The 9,416-nt window shown below is 51.0% G+C and overlaps 1 protein-coding gene across 1 annotated transcript in view; it reads left to right on the top strand.

Annotated features, from left to right (window-relative positions):
- Nucleotides 1–9,416, top strand: part of LOC143297350 (insulin-like growth factor-binding protein-related protein 1) — a 60,982-nt gene that overhangs the window by 4,956 nt on the left and 46,610 nt on the right. The gene's annotated exons all lie outside the window — the stretch shown is intronic.

A 9,416-nucleotide genomic window follows, 5' to 3' on the forward strand; every position in this document is an offset into this window, starting at 1 on the left:
AGGGGATGTAGTGTGCGTTTCATAGGGTCAATAGAGACTGTTCAGCCAGTGTTTTAGCCTGCAAGGGTCATGTGGTTTCTGTCATGTTCCCGTACACTTTCCATTGGGAGTGGGGAATACAGCCACTGGGGAACACAGCCAGGTTGATAAATTGCTAAGCTAGGATGATGTGTTCTGTGCGGGTACACATGGAAGTGAACGTACCATGGTTGAAACAATATCAGCGGAACTTGTATGCAGCTCCAAGTGAATCTGTGCAGGAAGATTGATCTCCAGAGATAGATACGTTCCGGATTTATTTTAATGCTGTTGAAGCAATCCTGTGTTGTAATGGCAAAATGCAATGCAGGTGTTATCAGTGGAAACAAACGAAATGCACAACCACTGTATTTTTGGATGCATCAAAATCATCCTGCTGCACAGTGTTTTCCAATATATATATGTGTGTGTGTGTGTGTGTGTGCAATACTGGAAACTCTTTTAGGACATGAGGGTGAAAAATCAAAAGTGATGTAAAGGGAATGCATAACACATTTTTGAAGAGTTTAGATATGCCTTAAAAGTTTAATGAAAAAAACAACAACAGGGATATTTATTTCAATAAAAATCGGCTAAATGCAGACCAACCTGAACGGTGTGTGGTGTGTAACATTGTTTCCACAACATCAAGGCACTGCTTTTTAAAGAAAATAACATGGCCTTATGCAAATGTTGTCATACGTAGAGACACTTTAGGTGATGTGTCTTATATTAAATCTGAGAAGAAAAACTTATTCATGCTTTGAATATAAGCTCCTGTGTAGGTGGAGACTAACTATTAAATCTGAGAAGAAAAACTTATTCATGCTTTGAATATAAGCTCCTGTGTAGGTGGAGACTAACTCGCACAACACTGTGGCCTAACAATTTTTCACAAACAATGGAAAAGCTGTAACATGGACATCTCTTGATTTCTTGTAGTTCAGGTATTAAAAGCTTTCTATCCATGATAATGATTAGCACTTGGGTATAATCATGTTAATGTAATTGAGACATGTCATGTGCATTACGAAGAATCCAAGTATTAAATAATCTTGTACTGCATCAAGCAACAATGGAATAAATCACTGTTTGGTGTCATATACTGTACCATGTCAAACTGATGCAAACTAGGCCTATTGGTTTGCTCTGCTTGGCCAAATTTCGCGCGGCTAACAGTGAAAAGATGGGCCCACCGCTCTCAGCCAATCAAACGCCTCTAAAAACTATAAGCGCTTAATCATTCCTTTGGCCAAGGCTCTCCACGCCATCTTGTCAGGTTTACGCTCTGTCTCGTCTTACGCTTTTTTCGGCTGTTCAGCGTATCCTTTTGGCCTTATTTTGTTGCATGCGGCTTGTGTTTATTGTATTCTTACATTCTGTGTACTCGATTCGACTCGGCACCCTCGATTCGTTCGATTTTTTCTGCCTCTAAGTCGATCCTGTCTTTCCTTTCTCTGTTGGGGGTCGGATTTTCGCTGGGTGCCTAAGCGCGGGTTCCATGCCTCGTGTGCCATACCACGAAGGCAGGGAATCATGATGCTGGGATTGAGACTCGGTAAGAGACTCTCCCAGGCCCGGAGCTCATGATTCCTCCCGATACGGACCGCGGCGATGCGTCGTTAGACGCTGATCGCGGAGGCGACGTTCGTACCAGTAAAACGGTCATGAAGGGGACCGGGGGGAAAGAGGTACGAGCGTCGCCTCCCGAGGTGTCCCAGCGCGAGGCAGGGAGAGGGGGGAATGGCAAGTCATCTCCGTGCTGTGGGGACTCGCAGCTAGGCGCGGACTCCCGAGGGGAGGCCGCGCCCGGCCATTACCCGGGTCCCCACTCGGAGACGGCCCTCACGTGCCCCATTGTTGTTCCCCCTCCTCCCTTCTCTGTCGACCCCCCTCCCCCACCTCCTTTTGGGGGGGGAGAAAAATTTGGTTCCGGGGGGGGATCTCTACTTTGCCCACCCCGGGCCAAGCCACCCCAGTCTCCCCACGGGAGGGGATTCGGGGCGCGTGGCAACCTGCTCTGCAGGTCTTCCCGCTATCCGGCCGGTCTCCCCTGCTGGGGGAGGCCCGTGCGTGTCAGGCGGTTCCGGGCAGTCAGCCCGCTCGTCTTCGGGCGGGACTGACACCCAAGTCGGACCTGACCTCCCTCCGACTTGGCCAGGTTGTTCCCTTCATGGAGGTCAATGCACCAGTGACCCTTGGGGTTTGGGTCACAGTATGGCTGGTGCCCACGGGTAGTTACCCCCATTCTACCCGTACTGGGGCGCATCTAGGATGCACACTGGGTTGCCGGGAGCACCAAAGGCCAGCCCCTTGTCCGCTCCCCACCGGACCCAACCCAGCACATCTCACAGGGTGACACACACAGCCCCGACAAGTGGGATCGACTTCTTGTCGGTCAGGTCGAGTTCCTCGACCAATATTGCCACTCTGTCCACAAATCGGGCCTCTGTCAACCCACAGGTGACCACCACGGTCACAACGGCCTCCTTGTCAGGACCGACGGCTGCTCAGGGGCCCTACTCGGCCCGGCGGAGCCGGCAGTCCCCACCTGCCCAGCCCTCGGTCCTACAGTGAGATGAGTGGGTGTTTGTCCCCACACAGCACTCGTGGGTCACTCTTGCATCCAGGGACGCCCTCTCTGAAAAGGTGTGGCACCCACCATCCCAAGCATGGTTGGACCTACGGTCCACACGCTCCCCACCCGCTTCAGGTGTCAAGGACATAACAGTGGCGGCCATGGTCCCGGCTCGGGATCGTCCCAGCTCATCCCGATGGGCTGACCACAGCTCACAGGACGCCCCAGTGGGTACATCCACTTGGGATGGCACCCAGCAGGGGATGGACTGCGAACAAGAGTGGGAGCCCCTGTCTTCGGATGAGGACGAACAAGCAGATGAGCACTCTTCGCCCACATCCCAGGGGGGACAGATTGAGCCCGTGCCTCCCTAGGGACCAGCCTGAACCAAACCCGGACTTTGCCGAGCTCGAACTGACCCTCCCCAATAGGGCCACGTATGCCGAAGCAGTCCCTCAGGCTACTTTGTTACCTTTGACCCTCCTTACGCCATGTGACTCTAACTCCAGAACCACAAGGCAACTCAGAGTGCCAGAAATGGTGCAGGTATGGCTTATTAAGTCAGCCCGCACTGTCAGGGGTGCTGCTTCCATCCCTCCTCTAGGCAGGGAGTCCCTCTCTGCCCCGGGCGCCTTTTCCCCGGGAAAGTTTCTTAAAGATTCCTACAAGGGAGGGTTGTGGTCCTGGTACACGCAGGACCACCCTGCCTACAGCGGAGCAGAGCCCTCCGCACAGGACAGGATGTTGGTCTCACAGCGCACCACCTTCCCCACTTCAGCTAACCTATCCTTTAAAACGTTAGCAGAGTGGGACAAATTGGCCCGCCGCTGCCCCCTCAAGGTTTCCACGGCGTACACCTTCGACACGTTCCTTCACAGGGCCAATGACCTGTGCGAACAGTGTCCAGTTAATCAGGACAAGGGGTCTCCTTCCTCTGTCCCGCCGGGCCTCTTCACCGACCAGAGGTTACACGCTTTTGGCAATAGGGTAGCATCTGGTCTCACGGCAGCTGCAGACACAGCTACCAGCCTTCACTTCAATACTGTGCTAGCGCGGCGTGATGCCATTTTCAGCCTCTCTAACATTCCTGTGGAGGAGAGGGCTGCCCTGCAGTCCATCCCAGCACAGCAGCACTCCCTCTTCGGCCAGTTCCCGCTCCATTTTGTCAGCCACAGGGCAGAGACAAACAGGGAGGTGGCCTCATATTTGGCCCACACCTCTCATGGGCTCCAGGGTTCTATGCCATTGAAGAGACTGGCCACCAGGGCCCCTCCATATACCACGCCGCCTGTCAAGGCAGCGTGTGCCGAATCAGTGGCAGAGGAATAAACCACCTTAGGTCTGTCCAAGCCGACCGGCCATGCCCAAGGCCAGAAGGCAGCACCCCCAATGACTGGGCCCCGATTCAGCACCGCCAGTCGTTCAGCCCCTCCAAGTAGGAAACTTGTCCCGGCATGCACATCAGTGGTGTGCTCTGGGACTCAACGACGGGATTATGTCGGTGCTAGAGTCGGGGTACATGCTGTCTTGGGTGGAGGATCTCCCCCCTCTAAAGATCCACTCTTCCTCCTTAGGTGCCCAGCTCAACGGAGCAGGAGAACGTCCTAGAAAAAGAGATATCGCACCCACTCCTCATGGGGCTATATCTCAACTCTCGGACCCGGGCCCCGGTTTTTACGGCTGGTTGTTGGTGATTCCAAAGGTCTCGGGAGGGTGGAGACCAGTTTTGGACTTGTCCCCCCTCAACAAATTCCTCCCCAAAATCAAACTCAAGATGGACACACAGGCACAGATTCGGGAGACCATCCAACAAGGTGATTGGCCTACCTCTATCGATCTGGAAGATGCTTATTTTCATATACTCATCCATTCGGCATCCCGTCGGTACCTGAGGTTCGTGTGGAGGGACAAGGGGATCCAGTTCCCGGCCCTCCCATTTGGTCTGTCCCTTGCCCCTTTCCTGTCTACCAAGGTGGTGCGGGAATTGGTGTCCATCGTCCGCTCGGAATCCATTTGTCTCTGTGTGTACCTGGACGACTTGCTTATCCTGGCCCAGTCGCAGGCCCGGTGCCTGAGTCATACGGCCAGACTTCTAGACCTTTGCTCCCAACTGGGCTTCCTCATGGACCAGCAGATATGCGATCTGTCCCCATGTCAGTCCTTCGACTTCTTAGGGATGAGATTCGACATGCGGTCTATGATAGTCTCTCTGGCGCCAGATCACTGGTACCGTCTGGCAGGCCTCCTCAGCCACTGGCGCCACTCCTCCCAAGATACAGCGCAGACACTTTCTTCCCTCTTGGTCATGATGGAGTCCACGGCACCTCTCATTCCCCTGGACAGGGTTCTCAAGCGCCCTCTCCAGAGGGTACTGAGGTTACGCCAGTCCCAGAGCACTCAGCCATGGGATACCCAGATATGTCTGGGCGAGTGGTTCCTCGAGGTGACATCAGAGTGGTTAATCACCCCCTTTGGACACAGGGGGTGCCCTTAGCCCCACCTACTCTTCAGGTGGCACTCTTCACAGACGCCTCCTCCCTGGGCTGGGGAGCCCACATGGACTCACTCTATGCAGCAGGGACTTGGTCCCCGGAGGAGCGCCGATGCCACATCAATGTTCTGGAACTGGAGGCAGTTCGCAGGACTCTCCTGCACTTCATGGGGGAGGCCACTGGCAAGACCATCCGCTTGTTCACGGACAAGACGACGGTCGCATGTTATGTGAACAAATGGGGGGAGCGCACTCGGCAGACCTCTCAATGCGGACTGAGGCTCTCCTCCGTTTGGTGCCACAGCAAGGGCATTGCACTTTCAGCGAGACACTGAGCAGGAAAAACCAACTTCTTGGCAGATGCTCTTAGCAGGCCCAAGAGTGTCATGCGCACAGAGTGCACCCTGGACAAGGACAGCCTTCAGGGGGTGTGGGAACAGTGGTTTCGGCCGATGGTGGACCTTGTTCAACAAGAGACTTCCCACTTCCGTGTCTTCGGTTGCCGACCCAGAAGCGTGGGCAGTGGATGCTCTCTCTCTAGATTGGAGCAGTCTGATTGCCTCCGCGTTTCCTCCCTTTCCAATTCTGTCCAAGGTGATACGGAAAGACAGATTGGAACACCCGCAGCCGATCCTCATTGCGCCGAAATGGCCAGCCCAGACCTGGTTTCCGGACCTTCAGTCCCTGACACATGTTCCCACCCCTGGAACTTGAAACCAAATCTCATCTGCTGAGGCAGCCTCACTCGGGCACTCCGCATTCCAATCCTCAACTGCTCCACCAGCACGCATGGCTGCTGTGCGGTCGGAACTGTCAGCATCACCATTGAAGTCCTCGACCCCTCGGTCGGCCTCTGTGTCGGCTGTGCTGACCCAGGGGTCTGCCTCCTCTGACCTCCTCTCCATAGTCACCAGAGCAAGGAGGCAGGGAATGGAGACTTTGTATGACTTTCGCTGGAAGATATGGTTGCGGTGGTGTACAGCTCAGGGCATTACCCCTACGAACCTTACGAGCATGCAGCTGGCCAACTTTCTGGCTCTCTGCTCCTCGGTTCATCCTGTCTGCTAGTTCTGTGCGAGGGTACAGGTCTGCCTTCTGTACCACAATGCAAACAGCTAGGTGGTTCCGCCTTTGAAGTGGATTGCCTGCTCAGAGAGGTGGCTAGGGGTGCCCCTCTGAAGGAAGCTAGAGACCCCAGAAGAGTGCCCCTCTGGGACTTGTTCCTGGTGCTGGATTTCATTCGAAAACAGCCCTTCCTACCATTGGGGACTATTCCTGTTGACATCCTCACCCTCAAGACCACTTTCCTTCTGTGGCTGGCCACAGGCAGTCGTAGAAGTGAGCTGCACGGGCTTAGTGAAATGCCACAAGATCTGGCCTTCCACAGAGATGGTTCCATCACTATTCGTTTCCTTCCAGAGTTTCTGGCTAAGAACCAAGACCCTGAGGTTCCTTCCCCCTCTCCGAGGGTCAGACCTTTGTCTGATATTCTTGCCCAAGATGATGAGGATAGGCACCTGTCCTGTTCGGTGTCTCAAATATTATTGGGATAGGTCTCGCCATAGGCGTTCTTCTCAGAGGGGTCTGCTCATCTCCCTCAATGAGAATTACAAGAAAGACATCGCTGCAGGCACCATTTCCCGCCAGGTTTCCCAAGTCATTCGTAGAGCCTACTCTCATGCACACAGGGATATCAGCTGTCTTCATCCCAGGGCACACGAAGTGCGGGCCATAGCTACTTCGGCTGCCTTCCAGCACTCAGTGCCAACGCAGCATGTCTTGGAGGCAGCCTTCTGGCCGTCTGAGAATCCCTTCATCAACTTCTACCTCAGGAATTTCCGTATGACCAGGGCTGACGGTTCCAAGGGGATTTCCTTTGTCGCGGCTAACACTGCCGTCTCAGTTACAAGGGCTCCCCATACGAACCAGTAGGCGTTGCCCGCCTCCATTTGCTTTAAATTCTGCATCAGTTTGACATGGTACAGTATATGACACCAAAAGGAGGAGTTTGTATTATACTCCATGTTTGGTGTTAAATATACTTACCATGTCAAACTCGAATGCCCGCCCGTCCGTCCCCGCGTCTCCGCCGTGGTTCTCATGGGGCATTTTTGTTCATGGCCACGGAATGATTAAGCGCTTATAGTTTTTAGAGGCGTTTGATTGGCTGAGAGCGGTGGGCCCATCTTTTCACTGTTAGCCGCGCGAAATTTGGCCAAGCAGAGCAAACCAATAGGCCTAGTTTGCATCAGTTTGACATGGTAAGTATATTTAACACCAAACATGGAGTATAATACAAACTCCTCCTATTTGACACTTGGATGCTGTTGATTCAAGAAATTTATTAGATTTCAATGAGTTTTCACTAAAAGTTGTTTTTAAACACTGTTGATTATATTTTGTAGAACCTAATAGTGCAGACCTGTTTTCTTCTGTAACTAGTGTAAGTGCCTCCAATAAGTTTGCTGGATTTAAGCAGTTTATTTGTTGGCTGGACACCAGAATTTCTTGAATAATAAATTTTAATTTGTTGGATGTTACTCAGTAATACATACAAACTGCAATGCACAAATATTTTATCTATCCTTTCAATCAGTCAAATCTCAGGTTCCTTGAATAAACATAGAAGAAAATGAATTAATCAATTTTTTGCTGGGGTTCCATTCTTGGTTGCATTTTCACACCTTGATGCCCTTTTAACACACTGAAAATATGGCACCCATGTTTGTCAGTGGTTTGTGTCGTCAGTACCTGAAATTAGTGTAAAGCAGGAGCACCCAACCCTGTCTTGCTAAAAAAATTACTGTCTCACAAATAGGCTTCTGACAGTAGGATCCCCAACACACATACACACACAAGAGAAACACCTCTGACTTAATGCTTTGGCTCTTGTGTTATATAAGGTAATGTAAAAGTTGCAATGTTTGGGAAAAGTGTTGCACATGAGAGGTCATACTTGTCTGTGACACTGCTTGTGTGATGCTGCAAACTGCTGGATAGTATCCAGTGTCAGATAATTCACACAAGCAGTCTCTTCTTCTCCAGAAAAGTTTATAGCATGACATCTACTGGACGCATCCTTGCAAACAGTTCACATGAGAGGAGAGATGGATGTCAGGATTTTCCTCCATGAAGAAGTTTAAATGCAGATTTGCTCAACCTCTCCGCCACATTTCGGCTTCTTCATCTTCTTCTTCTTCTGTTGTGTGTCCACAATCAACTCTGATTATTTAGCCACAGATTTGGGGGTTTCCGCAAGCCAGCTGCCGACATTGGCTCCAAATCTATTTCACTGAGCAGACGTTTCTATTATTAGCCATCAAAAGTAATGCATTACATAAAAACTTATAAGCAAAAAACAACCAAAGTAGAGCGTATTGTGCTGAGCCATTTTCTGATTAACACGATTAGAAATGTGTGTACTGAAGAAGCGATAACCATCATTAGAATAGATCTGAATCACTTCCACTGCAGCCAACAAACTCTTCTCTTGGCGAGACAGCTGGATTCGTTCTTTTTCCTCATAAATTAGCACGCGGAATATTCAACTTCAGCTAATGAATACAATTCCTGTTGCCCGTCGACAAATTGATTAAAAAAATTTAAAAAAATTAATAAAAAAAATAAAGCGGAGAGATCGCGACATCCGTCACATCGAAACAAAGTCTCGTCTCAACAGTAACTTGCGCTCACAAATAGCCGACTATTAAGAACTTTCTGGAAATTTTAACAGTATGATATCTCTAACTGGACCGTATGATCGGAAAACAATCATCGTTCGCGTTTCCTACATCGACATCAACCTCTTCTTCTTCTTTCCGTTGCACGACCAACATTGACTTGCCGATGACTCTGTCGTGGTTCATGCATGCTGGGTATTTTCGTGTCTCCATAATCCACCGAACACTGACATAGGTTACAGGATCTTCAACGTGCGTATTTGATCTTCTGCGTGCGCATACACACGAAGGGGGTTCAGGCACTGGCAGGTCTGCACATATGTTGACCTGGGAGAACGTAAAAATCTCCACCCTTTTCCCACTAGGCGCCGTTACCGTGATTCTTCTTCTTCTTCTTCTGCGTTCGTGGGCTGCAACTCCCACGTTCACTCGTATGCACACGAGAGGGCTTTTACGTGTATGACCGTTTTTACCCCGCCATGTAGGCAGCCATACTCCGTTTTCGGGGGTGTTACCGTGATTCGAACCCAGGACCCTCAGATTGAAAGTCCAACGCTTTAACCACTGGGCTATTGCGCCCGTCTTGCAATACTACATGGGTCCGTTGCCACGGAATCAAAAACTACGAGCAATCAACGTGAATTTTCCT

Source organism: Babylonia areolata, chromosome 2, assembly GCF_041734735.1.
Source record: "Babylonia areolata isolate BAREFJ2019XMU chromosome 2, ASM4173473v1, whole genome shotgun sequence".
NCBI classification, from domain to species: domain Eukaryota; kingdom Metazoa; phylum Mollusca; class Gastropoda; order Neogastropoda; family Buccinidae; genus Babylonia; species Babylonia areolata.